Raw genomic sequence first — 18,762 nt, forward strand, 5'->3', positions numbered from 1 at the left:
GGCAGCTTGGCAGGTTGCATCCCACAGACAAGCAACACAAGGCAATACTGAACTTGAACGCTAGGGCACGCCGCACCCGCGAGCGTGATTATCTTACGACGATAGTCCCGCTGTCTAGGTTCTTGCTTCTGTCTTACTTCTATTTTTACCGCTCAAGTTTTTCCATGAGAAATTGAATTATTTTAATTAGCTGATACCTAATTAAAAAATAGTTCTTATGGTATTGGGGCCTCAGTCTATAACATTAAAAAAATAGACCTCCTACAGACAGCAATTGCATCTAAGCAGTCTGAAAAAATGATGACATGCATAAATAGAATCCAGAACAATATCTAGTGATATGATAACTCACATCAACCATCTTGGACACTGTAGATTCTTTGAACATCTTTGCCCATGGAAATTGAGATGCGCTCAGCCGCTCATAGAGTCACAACTGCAAATGCTCAGCCAAAGTAATCAGCAAACCTCATGAGCTGAATGTCCTGTTGATTCTCGTACGATGCCTGCACAGAACAAATAATCAGAATATACATACACAACAGAAAGTGTACCAACCTTTTGCAGGCTAATCCTAACACCAAAACCCAGAGCTCCCCGAGATCCATCTTTACATCTTAAGATCCGACTTTCAGGCAAGACAACAGTACTATATGGGATAGAATTTTGGTTCAACTTGATCCGAACCCGGTACGTCCTAGTATTTCGTCGGAGTTTCATCAATTCCAGCGAGATCCATCGCTAAACCCTACCCAGACCCGATCCGTAAAAAGACGGACAAAACCTTGATCTGGACCATCATCACAAGATCTCGTTTTTTAACAGGAATTCGACGGGGACGAGAGGTTTGACGCGGCCTTACCGAGATCTCGAAGAGGTGCGCTGCGAGGTTCTCGGCGTCGATCAGGACGGCGGCCTCGGCGACCATCACCTTCGGCTTCTTGACCTCTCCCTCCTGCCGCGGGGCAGCACTGCAGCAGCCTCGTCAGAGTCGTCGTCGTCGGAGTAGGCGACGCCCGTGGCAGCGGCGATCCGCGCGTCGTCGAGGTCGGCCGCCCTGGAGTGAGCTGCTGCTGCAGCGCGCGGTACCGTTGGACTGCAGCGCCAGATCGAGCGCCGTGGCGCGGGGCGGCTGCGCCTGCTTGCGGTTGCGCTTGGGGTACAACATCGTCTGCCAGTCGTACGAGGGGTCGGAGGAGGCAGTCGCCGCCATGGAAGAGGAGGAGGTGCCCGCGAGGTCGTCCATCGCCATAGCTGCCACGCGCGCGCGGAGGGGGAGGCGAGGGTCCTCCTGGCTTTCGAGAGGCGACGAGTAGGAACAGGAAGGAAGAAAGCAGCTGTGAGAGAGAGACAAGGACGAGGGATGCGCAGGCGTGGCTGTATTTTATTGTGAACGGCGAGCCGAGGGTGCCGCGTGCGTCGCGTGCACTACACCACCCGCCCCCACCCGAGCGGCGCGGGGGCTCCGGCCATTGCGCGTGGATGAGGACGCAGGCTGGCGCCGGCAATCATCCATATCCACAGCGGATTGCATGCATGCTGGGCTTGGGACACGGAGCTCCTAGGATGTAGCAGATAGGGACACAGAGTGAACGGGGTTGTTGCGCAGAGGTTGCAATGCATCCAGGATGTAGCGGATCGGAGGGCGCAGATGTGAGCGCGGGTTGATTTGGAAAAAGTGGAAGGATCTTTTTGCAAAATATTGACGCACGACGACCGTTGAAACTGGTGCTTTAAGTATAGTATAGATTCGAAGCATTGTGTTATGATGAGTCATTTATGTAATCGTCGTGTACGTGAATTTCTGATCCTGACACGTACATGGTTCGCATTCGGTTTACCTTCCAAAAGCGGGTGTGACATAAGTGGTATCAAAGCCTTGCTGACTGTAGGACTGCTGACCTATAGTAGCATTGGCCGTTTTAAGGACTTATTGATTATCACTTCACCTCATCCTTGATTCTGCTTCAAAATATTAGTCACCTGGACTAATTCTATGTTGTGCTCCTATATGCCCCCTTACCAAAAAGTATTTTATTCTAGTATGGTCTATACTTTTCTCAATCTGTTAGATTTGATCTCACTCTTGTGCTTACGACATCTTTGTAGATGCCCCCTGACCAATAACCTTTTGTCTATTGGGACTCTTCCCACCTCTGTCATTAAATTGCTACCCTTTGACTATCTTTATTCCCTTAGTATTGACATGCTCGTACTCCTAGATTCTTCAATACTCTTGTTTCAAATACTTGCCTCTAAATTTCTACTGCTTACTTAGAAATTTCAGTTTATATGTCCATGATCTTTCTGTCTTTTGAGGCCCTTTCCTTTTCTGTTGTTAAATCGCTATCTTTCGGCAATTTCTTGTCTCTTGGTATTGGTATGCTCATCTTCTTGAAACCTTACATGCTCTTATCTTTTTATATGCTTACCTTTATATCCAATGTCAATTTAAAATATTTCAGTTTACATGTCCATGACCTCCCTTGTTTCTTAATGATCCATGAGCGGTCATTTTATTTTGCACATCCTTGGTGATCTCGTTGTTTCCTTGTAACTTCCTTGGGTAATAATTTTTTACTTCAACCATTCCGTTGGAACCTTACCTAACTCACCCTTAGTTGTCTTATCCACTTCGCCACTTCGTGAGTCTTGCCTTAACTCTATCCTTGGTTATGCTTTCACGATTATCATCTTTACCCTTGTCACCTCTATATCTTACCTTGATGCTTATGTTATACCTGTCCTTTAAAACCTTCTCTCTTCCATCTCAATTTTATAGTTGTATTTTACCTACTTTTCCCTTGGTCGTATCCTCTTCTTTGTCGCTTGCGAGTTTTTAACTCCATCCTTTGTTGTGCTCCGGTTGGGTATTACCTTTACCTTTCTTATCTCTCGATCTTACCTTGGTGATTACACTATGTCCGTTCTCTAAAATCTCCAATCTTCTATCTCAATTTGAGAGCAGTGTTTTACTTATCTTACCCTTGGCTATATCCTCTTCTTTACTGCGTGTAAGCTTGGGCGCAACTCCATTTTTTATTGTACTCATTCCACTGCTCTTCTATGCCTTCATCTTTTCTCTCATACCCTTGTCTGTTATCGTCGTTGACCCTTGCAATATTGATGTCTTCTACCTAAATGCATACTTTGAACTTACCCTTTAAAAACCTCCCCTTCCTTTCCACCCAGCTTGAGAGTTGCGAGTTACCTATCTATCCCTTGATTTCTTTTCACTTCTTGTCGCCTTACAAGTTTTTTGTTAATTCCATCCCTTACTGTGTTGTTATTTGCTATCACCCTCACCTTGTCGTCCATCGATCTTGCCTCGATACTCATCCTTATTCGTACTCTTTAAAAATCCCCTCTTTTCCACCTCAATTTGAGAGTGGCAGTTGACCTATCTGGCCCTTGGACGTACCCTCTTCTTTTCCACTTGCAGGTTCTGTCTTAACTCCATCCTTTTATGGTACTTATATCCTTTGTCTTATGCCTATTACCTCCTCTCCTACATCCTTATCTGTTATTACCTTTAAAACCCTCATGGTATCTATGCCCCTACCTTTCTGCTTACCTTGAACCTACCTTTTGAAGTCTCCTCTTTTCCATCCCTGTTCGGAGATAATGTCTCATCTACTTCATCATAGATTGCTCCCCCTTCTTCGACGCCTTGAAAGTTTTGTCTAAAATACATCCTTTATTGCGTGTTTGTCCATTATCACCTTAACCCTTGTCATCCCTCGATCTTTACCTTGATGCTCATCATGTACCCATATTTTAAAGCTTCATCTCCCATTTCAATTAAAGAGTGATGTCTTACCCATCCCGCTCTTGTTCATTCCCTTTTCCTCTATCGCATTGTAGGTCTTAGCTTTTGCTCGATATCACCCTTACCTTCCTAATATCTAGATCTTTCCATGATGCTTATCCTATGCCTACCTTTGTAAATATCATCTTTCCCATATCGATCCGAGAATGGTGTTTTACCTATCCTGACCTTGGATGCATTCTCTCCCTTGCCAGTTACAATCCTTACTTTAGCTTCATCTTTTATTATGCTCATGCCCCTATCCTGCATGTCTTATCTTTCCCCTTGTCTTTTGATGGCCTTAGAGCAGTTTCCCCTTGGTAAGGAAAGACCACCATCTAGTTAACATTAATGTATAGCAACAATATGTTTGTTGTTGTATGCTTGTGCTGTTTGTCTTTGTGTTATGACTGATTCGCCTCTTTGTGATGAGTGTTGATGTGTTGTGGACCTTGGTCCGCAATGGCATTAGTTTACTAAGTGAGTGCCATAGAGTTAGGTAGTTGAGTGTTCTCCATTTTCTCTCTTTAATCCATCTATACTTGCCTTTTCTATCTATACCCTTCCCTCTTGCACCTGTCCGGTTGGCAACCTCCAACCTATCTCAATCAGTCAAGATCAGAGTCAGCAACATCGTCATCAAGTGCGTATCAATGCTCCTATTAAGGGGGTTAGCCACTAACCCCAATGAAGACAATGCGATCAACGTCAACCAACAAGATTAGAGTGGCACAGTCGAAGCGTGTGTGGGTCCTAACTCACAAGTCCAAGATATCCTCAAGAATTGCATCAGTGGTCGTGAATATCTGAAGGTCAAAACAACCAGTCCACAGGTTAAGCTTGTAGAGTCAAAGTCAACTCAAGAAAGTCGTGAACAACCTATGAACCAACCTTGTTTTCTTGCTAGCTCCTTCTTGAATCTCAAAGGGCGAGATACCTGTTAAGGGGGTTAGATTTGTAACACCCTGAATTTGGGGGTACAAAATTTCTTTTCTGATATCCACCAAATTCAGGTGTTATCCTCTTTCTTCCCTTCTTCTCTGCTCTTTTTTTGAAATAGCGGAGAGTTATTTTATTTTATATAGGTGTCAGCCTAGTAAAATAAAACCCTAGAGGAGTTTCTATGTTGCATTATACCAGAGCATACATCTATTTATTCTTGTTTGTTGGGTGATTTTGTGGAGCATTCATTTAATTAAGAATTCAAATAGGAAAAGAAAAGAAGATAAAAAAGGAAGAAACCCCCAATCTCTTGGCCCTTCGCCCCAGCCTAGCTCGGCCTGCCCCAGCGCCTCGTGGGCCCATCCCTTCCTTCCCTTCCCAGCTGGCCCACCTGGCTCCCCTCCCTCGCTCGTGGCCCACCCCAGCCAACCCCCTCCTTTTTCCCTAGCTGGCCTGCCTAGCCACGCTGCGGCCTAGTTCGCATTCCCGCTCCCCGCGGCCTAGCTGCCCCGCGCCCAGACGACCTAGTGCGTGGCGCCCGCGCTTGCCAGCGCACGCACAGCCCAGCGCCTCCCCAAACCATAGTCGTGTGGCGTCCCTGCCCCAGCCGCCGGGCCCGCCTGTCAGTGGCGCCCCCGCCCACTGTTTCTCTTCCCCAACCTCTCCCTCCCGTCTGAGATGCCCACGTCGCTAAAACCCCGTCAAACCGCCCCGCACGACACCCATATTCGTGCCCAGTCCTACTCGACCTCTCCCTCTTCCCCATGCCCGCACCTCTCGCCAGTTCTTGCCCAACTTCGTCGCTCTCGTCTCTCTCTCGCCCAAAACCACCGTCCATCGGAGGCCGCGTCGAGCCCATGTCGTTCATCTCCGTCCGCCCATGGTGATCTCCTCCCCTTCCTCTCTCCATCCCCTCTTCCTCTCTCCATCCCCTCTTCCTCTCCCTCATTGCGCTCGGCGTGGCGATCGCTTGCCATGGCAGGGGCTCGACCGAGCCGGCCCGCCCGCCCCTCTCTCCCTTTTTTTCCCCGGTCGCGGGTGTGGCCCAGCCATGCCAGCGCGGCTGCCCTGTGCGCTCGTAGCCCAGTCGGCCGTGGCCACCTTGGCCGAGTCGTCGTCGCCGCCGAACGTCTTCCCCTTGCGCGGTCGCCGTCAGGCCAGTGCGATCGAGCCGGTCCCTGGGCCCACGTGCCCTTGCCCCGCCCTCTGAGAGTTCCGGTTGGCTCAGCCATGCCGGCCGCCCACGCTGCTGCGTTGTGGTGCAGCTGCACCACGTTCAACACCCCGGCGAGCGGCCAGCGGCGCCGCGGCTAGCTGCCTCTGTGCCCACCCATGGCGAGCGGCCAGTGGCCCTCGCACGGCTTCCCGCATAGCAGCAACCCCGTCACACCCTCGATTAGCCCCTGCGCAGCAACGTTAAACAGTCGTGACTCCCATACGCGTTGTTGTTCACGCACTTCAATAAAATTGTTTTGCCACATCGTTCATGCTAAATAATTAATTTCCTATTTAGTTGTCGGTCATTAAAATTAACAACTCAATCGAATTTATAATTTTAATTATGCGATTGTAAATACGTTGTAATGTGATTTTAACATCTTAGATGTTGTATTTAATATCTATTTAGTGTTTAGTATAGAAACAACATTTAGTTAGTGATTCTCGCATGTTCTAACCGCACGATGTTCGCGCGTTGTCGCGTGCTCTTCGCGCGCATCGTCACACGTCATTTGACGCGTCATTTGCTTATGGTCATACGTGGTCGTGCGCGCTTTCCGTGTGCTCCTTCGCACGTGACGCGCGCGCTGTTCCCACATATGACGCTTGTTGTCATCGGGTCGCATGTTCTAGTTGAATAATTAATTATTGGTTATTTCAAGGGTTAATAAAAATAACAATTTATTTAGAACGAGTGTATAGTTTTAACTCGTGCTTTTATAAAAATAAATGTTAATTAACTGGATTAATACCAGCTTAAATACCTTTAATTAATTATTTGTTTGTTGTTGTTCGCGCACAACATCGTTTGCGTGTCATCGTGTTGTTCACGCGCGTAGTCACGTTGATTTACACGTGTCGCACGCTGTCATGCGCATTGTCTCGGGCGAGTGTCGCGCACGTGTCGTCGCGCGCTGTTCGCGTGTATCGAGCGACGTCTGCGCATGATAATAAATTGTTTTTCTCTTATAAACACTCATGTTAATAAGGTTAATTCGTCAGGTCATATATTTTAGATAATTAACTTAAGGTTGGCTCAACTAATATTTATTAGATTAATATTCTAACTAGATTGAATGTGTAGTGTTGCACTTGAGCTTTTATAATAAATATTAACATGGAAAATATTAACTTAGCCACTTTCTATATATTTAACATTTGTTTAGCATAAACGTGTCACCTATTTAGTTTTCTTACCTATCGCGCGTGTTGTTCCGCACGTGGTGGCGTTCTCGTTCGCGCTGGTCGCGTGCGCTGTTTCGTGTGTCGTCAACGTGCTATGTCGCGCGTGTCCGCGCGTCGTTTGCATGCTGTCGTGTCGGGTTCGCCATCGTCACGTTGTCTGCGCTTGCCGCGCGTGGTGCGCGCGCTAGGTCGCGTGCGGTCATGCTGTTTCAAGCGTTACATATTTCGTCTCGCTCCGCTAATTCGTCCCGCTTAGAGTCGTTGATGTTATTTAAATTACTTATTTAACTAAGAATTGTTAGTGTGGTCAGCTAATTAAAATTGTACGATAGCTCTAGTTTCATTTTAAATAAATATCGATTAATATAATCAGGTCAAACTAAATGTTATGATTAATACTCGTTTAGTGTAGACGCGATAACTTCTCGACCTTAGCTCTGCCTGTCGCGTTTCTTTTTTCTCGCGTGACCGTAGTAACGTGCTCTATTTCGATTTGCATATTTTATTATGTTTTATTTGAATGGTGTAATGTTCTTATGCTATATATATGTATATATATATGTTTGTTTGTATCTGTTTGTATTCGCTGTGCGTCGCAAATAGATTGCGATCCGTTTCCGAGCTTCGAGGCATCGAAGATCAAGCGTTGGTGACCAAGTGATCAAACAATCTAAGTTCTATGAGGCCGAAGATCCTGAGCATCTGTTTGGTGAAGGCAAATGTCCTCTGACCATTTTGTCCCATTCACTTATAATTCACTGTCCCGCATTACTTAATTGAAACATAAGGATTAACTAGTCTTTGTTTACCTCATCCTTGTTTACCTTTTGGGTTATCATGGTTAGCTTATGCTATTGCTTTACTTTAATCAATGAACATGACGTGAACATTTATGATACGATGATGTTATCCTGATGATGATCTTGTGATATTTTAGGGGGCTCAGGTCATTTTTCCTAAGTACCGCTCTGTAAGGACCTGTTCGTGGAGTGACCACCCGGGATAACAGTGCAGCCATGAGGGTGGAATGTGACGCCCTTAGCTAAATAATTAGATCAACCTGGGGGTGTAGTTGGCTTTGCCAGAGGGCCGTCAATGGGGGCCAGGGCGTAGTGCTCGCTCTGCCAAGGGGAGTGCAGAGGTTCATTCGATTTGGTTTTGTTAGTCACCCATCTTAGGGAGGTGTATTGCATTTGTACGACTGGCGAAACCTAACGAGCAGCTATGCACCAGGGAAATCTTTATAAAGGCTACGTAGTGATACCCTGCCAGGCCACCTAGGTAGTGGTCAATGGAGAGTAGCTCTCTCCGAGCAGAAAGGGAATCACGACTCGTGGGTAAAGTGTGTGACCTCTGTAGAGGGTTAGAAACTGATATATCAGCCGTACTCACGGTTGTGAGCGGCCTTGGGATCCTCTTTGATTAGAGATACAGATGGTTTGAGATGTAATGATTCTATTAATGGTTTGGTTCAATGATGATAATGATGTTCCTCGATGAGGAAATGGTCCACGGGTTGGCTATTACTAAAAATTAGCTCCTACTAATAATAAATACCCGACGAACTAAAAGCAACTGCTTTGACCTTAACCCCACATAAAGCTAGCCCATCTCAGCCAAACGGGACATTTGCTGAGTACGTTGATGTGTACTCACCCTTGCTTTCACAAAACACCAGGTTGCCTTTGGTGCAATCTATGCTCATGTAAAGAAGGAGAAGAAGGCGTCGAGGCGGATCTCCAGGAGTTCCAGGACTTCGACGAGTTCGAGGATTAGGCTAGTGACCTCCCCCAGTCAGCTGCCTATGGTGGGTTAATTTACGTTGGCTACGTTTCTATTCTGTGTACTTTGATTATATTATGTAAATGACTCTAGTCTTTCATATTATTACTTACTCTTTATTGTTATTCGAAGCATTGTGCTATGATGAGTCATTTATGTAATCGCCGTGTACGTTAATTTCTGATCCTGGCACGTACATGGTTCACATTCGGTTTGCCTTCCAAAACTGGGTGTGACAAGTAGCATCCGCCCTCGCTATGTTCCACCCAGGGTACACCAGCTCATCCTGAAGTTGGGCAATAGTCCTATCAGCGATCTACTCAATCGACACCACTGGAGACACCGCAGACTTCGCATACTCATCGAGCTGCCCCCATTGGCACCCCGATGAAACCTACAGGCCAAGACACTGCTACAGGCACCACATGCTTCAAATGTGGTGAGACTAGTCACACTGCTAATGTTTGTCCAAAGAGGAACCCAACACACCGGCTCATGGTAATTCTCAGGGCAAGCAGACACATACTCCAAGCAGCAACTGTGGTTACATTGTCAGGGTTAATCAAATCAATGTTAAAGCTACCAAGGATGGTCCTGACATCGTCATTGGTACGTTTTTCATTAATTCAGTGCTAGCTACTATACTTTTTGATTCTAGAGATTCAGATTCATTCATATCTACTCGTTATGTTCATGCAAATAGTCTACCTTACCTTGCACTATGTAGACCTATGATAGTTATTACACCTAAAGGGCCTTATGAAGCAACATATATGAGTCATAAAATAGAAGTAACAATTTTGGGGAGAAAATTTTGGGTTATGCCTATAGTGCTAAAAGAGAGTGCAATAGACTTAGTCCTTGGCATGAACTAGTTAAAACAATGGAAGGCAGTAATACATTGTGCTAGAGGAACAATAAAACTTTGTAGTCCTGATGGGGACAGATTTGAAGTCACAATTGCACCATCGACATCTAACAAACCTGCTTTATACATGATCAATGGTAAATTTGTGGGAGATCACATCAAAATTGTTAGAGAATTTCTAGACATCTTTCTAGAGGAGTTACCCGGGATGCCACTGGATAGGGAGGTTGAGTTTGTTATTGATCTCTTACCTGAAACCGCTCCTATTTCTAAAAGACCATATAGAATGTCAATGGAAGAATTAAAAGAACTTAAGAAACAACTAACAAAATTACAGGAAGCGGGGTACATTCGACCGAGTTCCTCACCTTGGGGAGCAACGGTTCTGTTTGTATAGAAGAATGATGGATCACAATGGATGTATGTGGATTATAGACCACTTAATGATGTAACAATCAAGAATAAGTATCCTTTACCTCGTATTGAAGTTTTATTTGATCAGATGAGAGGTGTTAGGGTATTCTCTAAAATTGATCTTAGGTCGGGATACCATCAAATGAAGATTAGGTCATCTGATATTCCCAAGATGGCTTTCTCTACTCAATATGGTCTATATGAGTTCACAATCATGTCGTTTAGCTTAATTAATGACCTAGCTTCATTCATGAATCTGATGAACAAGGTGTTCATGGAGTATCTTGATAGGTTCGTCGTGGTATTCATCGACGATATTCTGATCTATTCCAAGAATGATAGTGATCACGAGGAACATCTGCGATTGGTACTACAGAAGCTGAGGGATAATCAACTCTATGCCAAGTTTAGCGAGTGTGAGTTCTGGCTTGATGAAGTACAATTTCTTGGGCATGTCATCTCCAATGGTGGAATCTCAATGGATCTAGTTAAAGTAAGGGACATAGTAGTGAAAGGGAAATGTGCCCTTGGGCCATTTCTAAGTATTTTGGTGATTTAGTGTCCAACACAAGTGCCTAAGTGTAAAATGGTGGACAAAGTACAAATCAAGGATAAAGGTATATTTCTCAGACTTAGTACATTGTTTTAGAGACTAATGTATTGTGTCTAAGTGCTGGAAACAGGAAAAATCGAATTGGAATTATCTTGGCTCGAGCAGCCAAGACTCTGCTCAGACTAGGAGCACCGGACTGTCCGGTGGTGCACCGGACAGTGTCCAGTGCGCTAGGTTGGCTCGAGCGAACTGGCCGCTCTCGGAAATTCATCGGCGACGTACGACTTTAATTCACCGTACTGTCCGGTGAGCCAACGGTCGGCCGGGCCAACGGTCGGCCGCGCGATCTGCGCGGGACACGTGGCCGAGCCAACGGCTAGAAGGAGGCACCGGACTGTCCGGTGTGCACCAGACATGTCCGGTGCGCCAACGGCTCTCTGGCTGCCAACGGTCGACTTCGCCATAGAAGGAAAGAAATCGGGCACCGGACAGTGACCGGTGTGCACCGGACTGCCCGGTGCGCCAGGCGACAGAAGGCAAGAATTGCCTTCCTGGATTGCTCTCAAACGGCTCCTAGCTGCCTTGGGGCTATAAAAGGGACCCCTAGGCGCATGGAGGAGAACACCAAGCATTCTTAAAGCATTCCTAAGCATTAAGACATCGATTCCACGCCTTTCATTCTTTGCGATAGCAATTAGAGCTCTAGTTGAGTTGTGAACTCATTGAGTTGTGTTGTGAGATCTTGTTGCGATTTGTGTGCGTGGTGTTGATGTGATTTCTTGTCTTGAGTGTGTTGCTCATCCCTCCCTTACTCCGTGCTTCTTTGTGATCATCTAAGTGTAAGGGCGAGAGGCTCCAAAGTGTGGAGATTCCTCGCAAACGGGATAAAGTAAAGCAAGCAAAACACCGTGGTATTCAAGTGGGTCTTTGGACCGCTTGAGAGGGGTTGATTGCAACCCTCGTCCGTTGGGACGCCACAACGTGGAGTAGGCAAGCGTTGGTCTTGGCCGAACCACGGGATAACCACCGTGCCATCTCTGTGATTGATATCTTTGTGGTTATTGTGTTTTGTTAAGACTCCTCTCTAGCCACTTGTGATTATTGTGCTAACACTTAACCAAGTTTTGTGGCTTAAGTTTTAAGTTTTACAGGATCACCTATTCACCCCCCCTCTAGGTGCTTTCAATTGGTATCAGAGGCGTTCTCTTCACGAAGGGACTAATCGCCCGAAGAGATGGATCCTAAGGGAAAGGGGATGGTGGTCAACAACGAGAAGGAGTCTATCTTCAATGAATCAAAAGATGACAAGCCTACCGACTCGGGCTCGGGCCACAAGCGCAAAGACGGGAAGAAGAAGAAGACAAGGCGCATCAAGGAGATCGTCTACTATGACAGCGACGAATCTTCCTCTTCACAAAAGGACGATGACAACTACGAGAAAAAGAAAACGGTCAATTCGAACTTTTCTTTTGATTACTCTCGTATTCCTCAAAGTACAAATGCTCATCTATTATCTATTCCACTTGGTAAACCTCCTCATTTTGATGGAGAGGACTACGGATTTTGGAGTCACAAAATGCGTAGTCACTTGTTCTCTCTCCATCCTAGTATATGGGAGATTGTAGAGAGTGGAATGCACTTTGATAGTACGGATAGTCCCATGTTCATTAATGAGCAAATTCATAAAAATGCACAAGCTACTACTGTTCTTCTAGCTTCATTGTGCAGGGATGAATACCACAAAGTGAGCGGCTTGGATAACGCCAAGCAAATTTGGGACACCCTCAAGATCTCTCATGAGGGGAATGACGTCACAATGCTCACCAAGATGGAGTTGGTGGAGGGCGAACTCGGGAGATTCGCTATGATAAGGGGAGAAGAGCCAACCCAAACATACAACCGGCTCAAGACCCTTGTCAACAAGATAAGAAGCTATGGAAGCACGCGATGGACGGACCACGGCGTCGTCCGCCTAATGCTAAGGTCTTTTACTGTCCTTGATCCTCATCTTGTAAACAATATTCGTGAGAATCCTAGGTACACCAAGATGATGCCTGAGGAGATACTTGGAAAGTTCGTGAGCGGGCGAATGATGATCAAGGAAGCAAGATACGTGGACGACGCATTGAATGGTCCAATCAATGAGCCTCAACCTCTTGCTCTCAAGGCAACAAGAAGCAAGGAGACGCTACCTAGCAAGGTGGCACAAATTGAGGCGGCCGGACTTAATGATGAAGAGATGGCTCTCATCATCAAGAGATTCAAGACGGCGCTAAAAGGTCGCAAGGGGCAGCCAAGCAAGATCAAGACAAAGGGGAAGCGCTCATGCTTCAAATGCAGTAAGCTTGGTCATTTTATTGCTAACTGTCCCGACAATGATAGTGATCAGGATCAAGGGAACAAGAGGGAGAAGAAGAAGAACTATAAGAAGGCAAAGGGCGAGGCGCATCTAGGCAAGGAGTGGGATTCGGATTGCTCCTCTTCCGACTCCGACAATGAAGGACTCGCCGCCACCGCCTTCAACAAGTCATCACTCTTCCCCAATGAGCGTCACACATGTCTTATGGCAAGGGAGAAGAAGGTATGTACTCGAAACTCTACTTATGCTTCTTCAAGTGAGGACGAATCTAGTGATGAGGATGAAATAGATTATTCATGTTTATTTAAGGGCCTAGATAGAACCAAGGTAGATAAAATTAATGAATTGATTGATGCCTTGAATGATAAGAATAGGCTTTTAGAAAAGCAAGAGGATTTGTTGTATGAAGAACATGACAAATTTATAGAAGCACAAAAATCTCAAGCTCTAGAAGTTAAAAGAAATGAAATGCTTTCTTGTGAATGATCTTCTTGCCATGAGACAATTTCTAACTTAAGGAGCATTAATGATGATTTGAATGCTAAGTTAGAAATAGCTAGTAAATCAACATCTTGTGTAGAAATTGTTGCAACTTGTAATAGGTGTAAAGATTTTGGCATTGATGCTTGTAGTGAACACCTAGTTTCAATTTCCAAACTTAATGATGAATTGACTAGTCTTAATGCTCAACTTAAGACTAGCAAGAGCGAATTTGATAAGCTAAAATTTGCGAGGGATGCCTACACGATTGGTAGACACCCCTCAATTAAGGATGGACTTGGCTTCAAGAGGGAAGCCAAGAACTTAACAAGCCATAAGGTTCCCATCCCCGCCAAGGAGAAAGGGAAGGCTCCTATGGCAAGTAGTACTAAAAAGAACCATGCTTTTATGTATCATAATAGGAGACATGCTAGAAATGACTATAGAAGTTATGATTCACATACTTATGATTCACATGCTAGGTTTGCTTCTAGTTCTTCTTATATGCATGATAGAGATATGTCTAGGAGTTATGTTCATCATGTGCCTAGAAAGAATATTGTTCATGTTTCTAGGAAAGTTATGGATGGTCCTTCTACAATATATCATGCTTTAAATGCTTCCTTTGCTATTTGTAGAAAAGATAGGAAGATAGTTGCTAGAAAATTAGGGGCAAAATGCAAGGGAGATAAAACTTGCATTTGGGTCCCTAAGACAATTGTGACTAACCTTGTAGGACCCAACAAGAGTTGGGTACCTAAGACCCAAGCCTAAATTTGCCTTGCAGGTTTATGCATCCGGGGGTTCAAGCTGGATTATCGACAGTGGATGCACAAACCACATGACGGGGGAGAAGAAGATGTTTACCTCCTACGTCAAGAACAAGGATTCCCAAGATTCAATTATATTCGGTGATGGGAATCAAGGCAAGGTGAAAGGTTTAGGCAAAATTGCAATGTCAAATGAGCACTCCATATCTAATGTGTTTTTAGTTGAATCTCTTGGATATAATTTGTTATCTGTTAGTCAATTATGCAATATGGGATATAATTGTCTATTCACAAATGTAGATGTGTCTGTCTTTAGAAGAAGTGATGGTTCACTAGCTTTTAAAGGTGTATTAGACGACAAACTCTACTTAGTTGATTTTGCAAAAGAGGAGGCCGGTCTAGATGCATGTTTAATTGCTAAGACTAGCATGGGATGGCTATGGCATCGCCGCTTAGCACATGTAGGGATGAAGAACCTTCACAAGCTTCTAAAGGGAGAACACGTGATAGGTTTAACTAATGTGCAATTCGAAAAAGATAGACCTTGCGCAGCTTGTCAAGCAGGTAAACAAGTGGGAGGAGCGCATCACAGCAAGAATGTGATGACCACATCAAGACCCCTGGAGCTGCTACATATGGACCTCTTCGGACTCGTCGCCTATCTAAGCATAGGAGGAAGTAAGTATGGTTTAGTTATTGTTGATGACTTTTCCCGCTTCACTTGGGTGTTCTTTTTGCAGGATAAGTCTGAAACTCAAGGGACCCTCAAGCGCTTCCTAAAGAGAGCTCAAAATGAGTTTGAGCTCAAAGTGAAGAAGATAAGAAGCGACAACGGGTCCGAATTCAAGAATCTTCAAGTGGAGGAGTTTCTTGAGGAGGAAGGGATCAAGCACGAGTTCTCCGCTCCCTACACACCACAACAAAATGGTGTGGTAGAGAGGAAGAATAGGACGCTCATCGATATGGCGAGGACGATGCTTGGAGAGTTCAAGACCCCCGAGCGTTTTTGGTCGGAAGCCGTGAACACGGCTTGCCACGCCATCAACCGGGTCTACCTTCATCGCCTCCTCAAGAAGACGTTGTATGAACTTCTAACCGGTAACAAACCCAATGTATCTTACTTTCGTGTATTTGGGAGCAAATGCTACATTCTAGTGAAGAAGGGTAGAAATTCTAAGTTTGCTCCCAAAGCTGTAGAAGGGTTTTTGTTAGGTTATGATTCAAATACAAAGGCGTATAGAGTCTTCAACAAATCATCGGGTTTGGTTGAAGTCTCTAGCGACGTTGTATTTGATGAGACTAATGGCTCTCCAAGAGAGCAAGTTGTTGATCTTGATGATGTAGATGAAGAAGATGTTCCGACGGCCGCTATACGAACCATGGCGATTGGTGATGTACGACCACATGAACAAAAGGAGCAAGATCAACATTCTTCCTCAACAATGGTGCATCCCCCAACTCAAGAAGATGAACAGGTTCATCAAAAGGAGGCGTATGATCAAGGGGGAGCACAAGATGATCAAGTAATGGAGGAAGAAGCACAACCGGCACCTCCAACTCAAGTTCGAGCGATGATTCAAAGGGATCATCGCGTCGACCAGATTTTGGGTGACATAAGCAAGGGAGTAACTACTCGGTCTCAATTAGTTAATTTTTGTGAGCATTACTCCTTTGTCTCTTCTATTGAGCCTTTCAGGATAGAGGAGGCCTTGCTAGATCCGGACTGGGTGTTAGCCATGCAAGAGGAGCTCAACAACTTCAAGAGGAATGAAGTTTGGACACTGGTGCCTCGTCCTAAGCAAAATGTTGTGGGAACCAAGTGGGTGTTCCGCAACAAACAAGACGAGCACGGAGTGGTCACGAGGAACAAGGCTCGACTTGTGGCAAAAGGTTATGCCCAAGTCGCAGGTTTGGACTTTGAGGAGACTTTTGCTCCTGTGGCTAGGCTAGAGTCCATTCGTATTTTGCTAGCATATGCCGCCCACCATTCTTTCAGGTTGTTCCAAATGGATGTGAAGAGCGCTTTCCTCAACGGGCCAATCAAGGAGGAGGTGTACGTGGAGCAACCCCCTGGCTTCGAGGATGAACGGTACCCCAACCACGTGTGTAAGCTCTCTAAGGCGCTCTATGGACTTAAGCAAGCCCCAAGAGCATGGTATGAATGCCTTAGAGACTTCTTAATTACTAATGCTTTCAAGGTTGGGAAAGCCGATCCAACTCTCTTTACTAAGACTTGTGATGGTGATCTTTTTGTGTGCCAAATTTATGTCGACGACATAATATTTGGTTCTACTAATAAAAAGACTTGTGAAGAGTTTAGCAGGGTGATGACGCAGAAATTTGAGATGTCGATGATGGGCGAGTTGAACTACTTCCTTGGGTTCCAAGTGAAGCAACTCAAGGACGACACCTTCATCTCTCAAACGAAGTACACGCAAGACTTGCTGAAGCGGTTTGGGATGAAGGATGCCAAGCCCGCAAAGACTCCGATGGGGACCGACGGACACACCGACCTCAACAAAGGAGGTAAGTCCGTTGATCAAAAGGCATACCGGTCAATGATAGGGTCGTTACTTTACTTATGTGCTAGTAGACCGGATATTATGCTTAGCGTATGCATGTGTGCTAGATTTCAATCCGATCCTAAGGAGTGTCACTTAGTGGCAGTGAAGCGAATCCTTAGATATTTAGTTGCTATTCCTTGCTTCGGGCTCTGGTATCCAAAGGGGTCTACCTTTGACCTGATTGGATATTCAGATTCCGACTATGCTGGATGTAAGGTCGACAGGAAGAGTACATCGGGGACGTGCCAATTCTTAGGAAGGTCCCTGGTGTCATGGAATTCTAAGAAACAAACCTCTGTTGCCCTATCCACCGCTGAGGCCGAGTATGTTGCCGCAGGACAGTGTTGCGCGCAACTACTTTGGATGAGGCAAACCCTCAGGGACTTTGGCTACAATCTGAGCAAAGTCCCACTCCTATGTGATAATGAGAGTGCTATCCGCATGGCGGAAAATCCTGTTGAACACAGCCGCACAAAGCACATAGACATCCGACATCACTTTTTGAGAGACCACCAGCAAAAGGGAGATATCGAAGTGTTTCATGTTAGCACCGAGAACTAGCTAGCCGATATCTTTACCAAGCCTCTAGATGAGAAGACCTTTTGCAGGTTGCGTAGTGAGCTAAATGTCTTAGATTCACGGAACTTGGATTGATTTATAGCATACATGTGTTTATGCCTTTGGTCATGTTCCTTATGCATTTCGTTGCTTACTTATGGTGCTCAAGTTGTACAAACACTCCCCGGACCTCACAAGTCCTTTTTGCAAGTGATGCACATATTTAGGGGGAGCTGTGCTACAACTTGACCCTTTGAGACTAATCATGTGCTTGAGTTTGCTTGTTTTAGTCTCAAAGGAGGTTTGAAAGGGAAAAGGTGGACTTGGACCATGAAAGACTTCCACTGCACTCCGATGAGAGGGTAACTTATTCCAAGTTCATCTCATGTACTCTTATTGCCTTTGTATTCTTATTGAAGATTTTGGTGAGGCAATGGGGTTCTAGGGCCAAGATTAATCCTGTTTTGGTGCTTGATGCCAAAGGGGGAGAAAATAAAGGCCAAAGCGATAAATGGATCAGCTACCACTTGAGAGATTTTGAAAATAGTAGAATAGAGCTTTTGGTTTGTCAAAACTCTTTTATTGTCTCTTTTGTCAAAAGTTGGCTTCTTGTGGGGAGAAGTGTTGATTATGGGAAGTGTTGATTATGGAAAAAAAAGAAAGGGGAGTTTTTGAAATCGTGAATCAATTTCTCTTGGAATGACTCTCTTTATGTCTTAACATGTGTGGTTGACTTAGAGATAGAAATCTGAGTTTGATTTGCAAAAACAAACTAAGTGGTGGCAAAGAGTGATCCATATATGTCAAATTTGAATCAAATCAATTTGAGTTCTTATTTGAATTGATTTTGTATTTGTTCTACTTGCTTTATATTGTGTTGGCATAAATCACCAAAAAGGGGGAGATTGAAAGGGAAATGTGCCCTTCGGCCATTTCTAAGTATTTTGGTGATTTAGTGTCCAACACAAGTGCCTAAGTGTAAAATGGTGGACAAAGTACAAATCAAGGATAAAGGTATGTTTCTCAGACTTAGTACATTGTTTTAGAGACTAATGTATTGTGTCTAAGTGCTGGAAACAGGAAAAATCAAATTGGAATTGTCTTGGCTCGAGCAGCCAAGACTCTGCTCAGACTAGGAGCACCGGACTGTCCGGTGGTGCACCGGACAGTGTCCGGTGCGCCAGGCTGGCTCGAGCGAACTGGCCGCTCTCGGAAATTCATCGGCGACGTACGACTATAATTCACCGGACTGTCCGGTGTG

The 18,762-nt window shown here is 45.1% G+C and overlaps 1 long non-coding RNA gene across 1 annotated transcript; it reads right to left on the minus strand.

Annotated features, from left to right (window-relative positions):
- Nucleotides 1–462: 462 nt before the first annotated feature.
- LOC109943702 (uncharacterized) lies at nucleotides 463–951 on the minus strand. The gene is made up of 2 exons (XR_002266774.1): nucleotides 863–951; nucleotides 463–506 (listed from the first exon to the last, which is right to left on the minus strand). It is a non-coding gene; the product is annotated as an uncharacterized lncRNA (long non-coding RNA).
- Between the last annotated feature and the right edge of the window lie 17,811 nt (nucleotides 952–18,762).

Source organism: Zea mays, chromosome 1 (genome assembly GCF_902167145.1).
Source record: "Zea mays cultivar B73 chromosome 1, Zm-B73-REFERENCE-NAM-5.0, whole genome shotgun sequence".
Classification (NCBI taxonomy): domain Eukaryota; kingdom Viridiplantae; phylum Streptophyta; class Magnoliopsida; order Poales; family Poaceae; genus Zea; species Zea mays.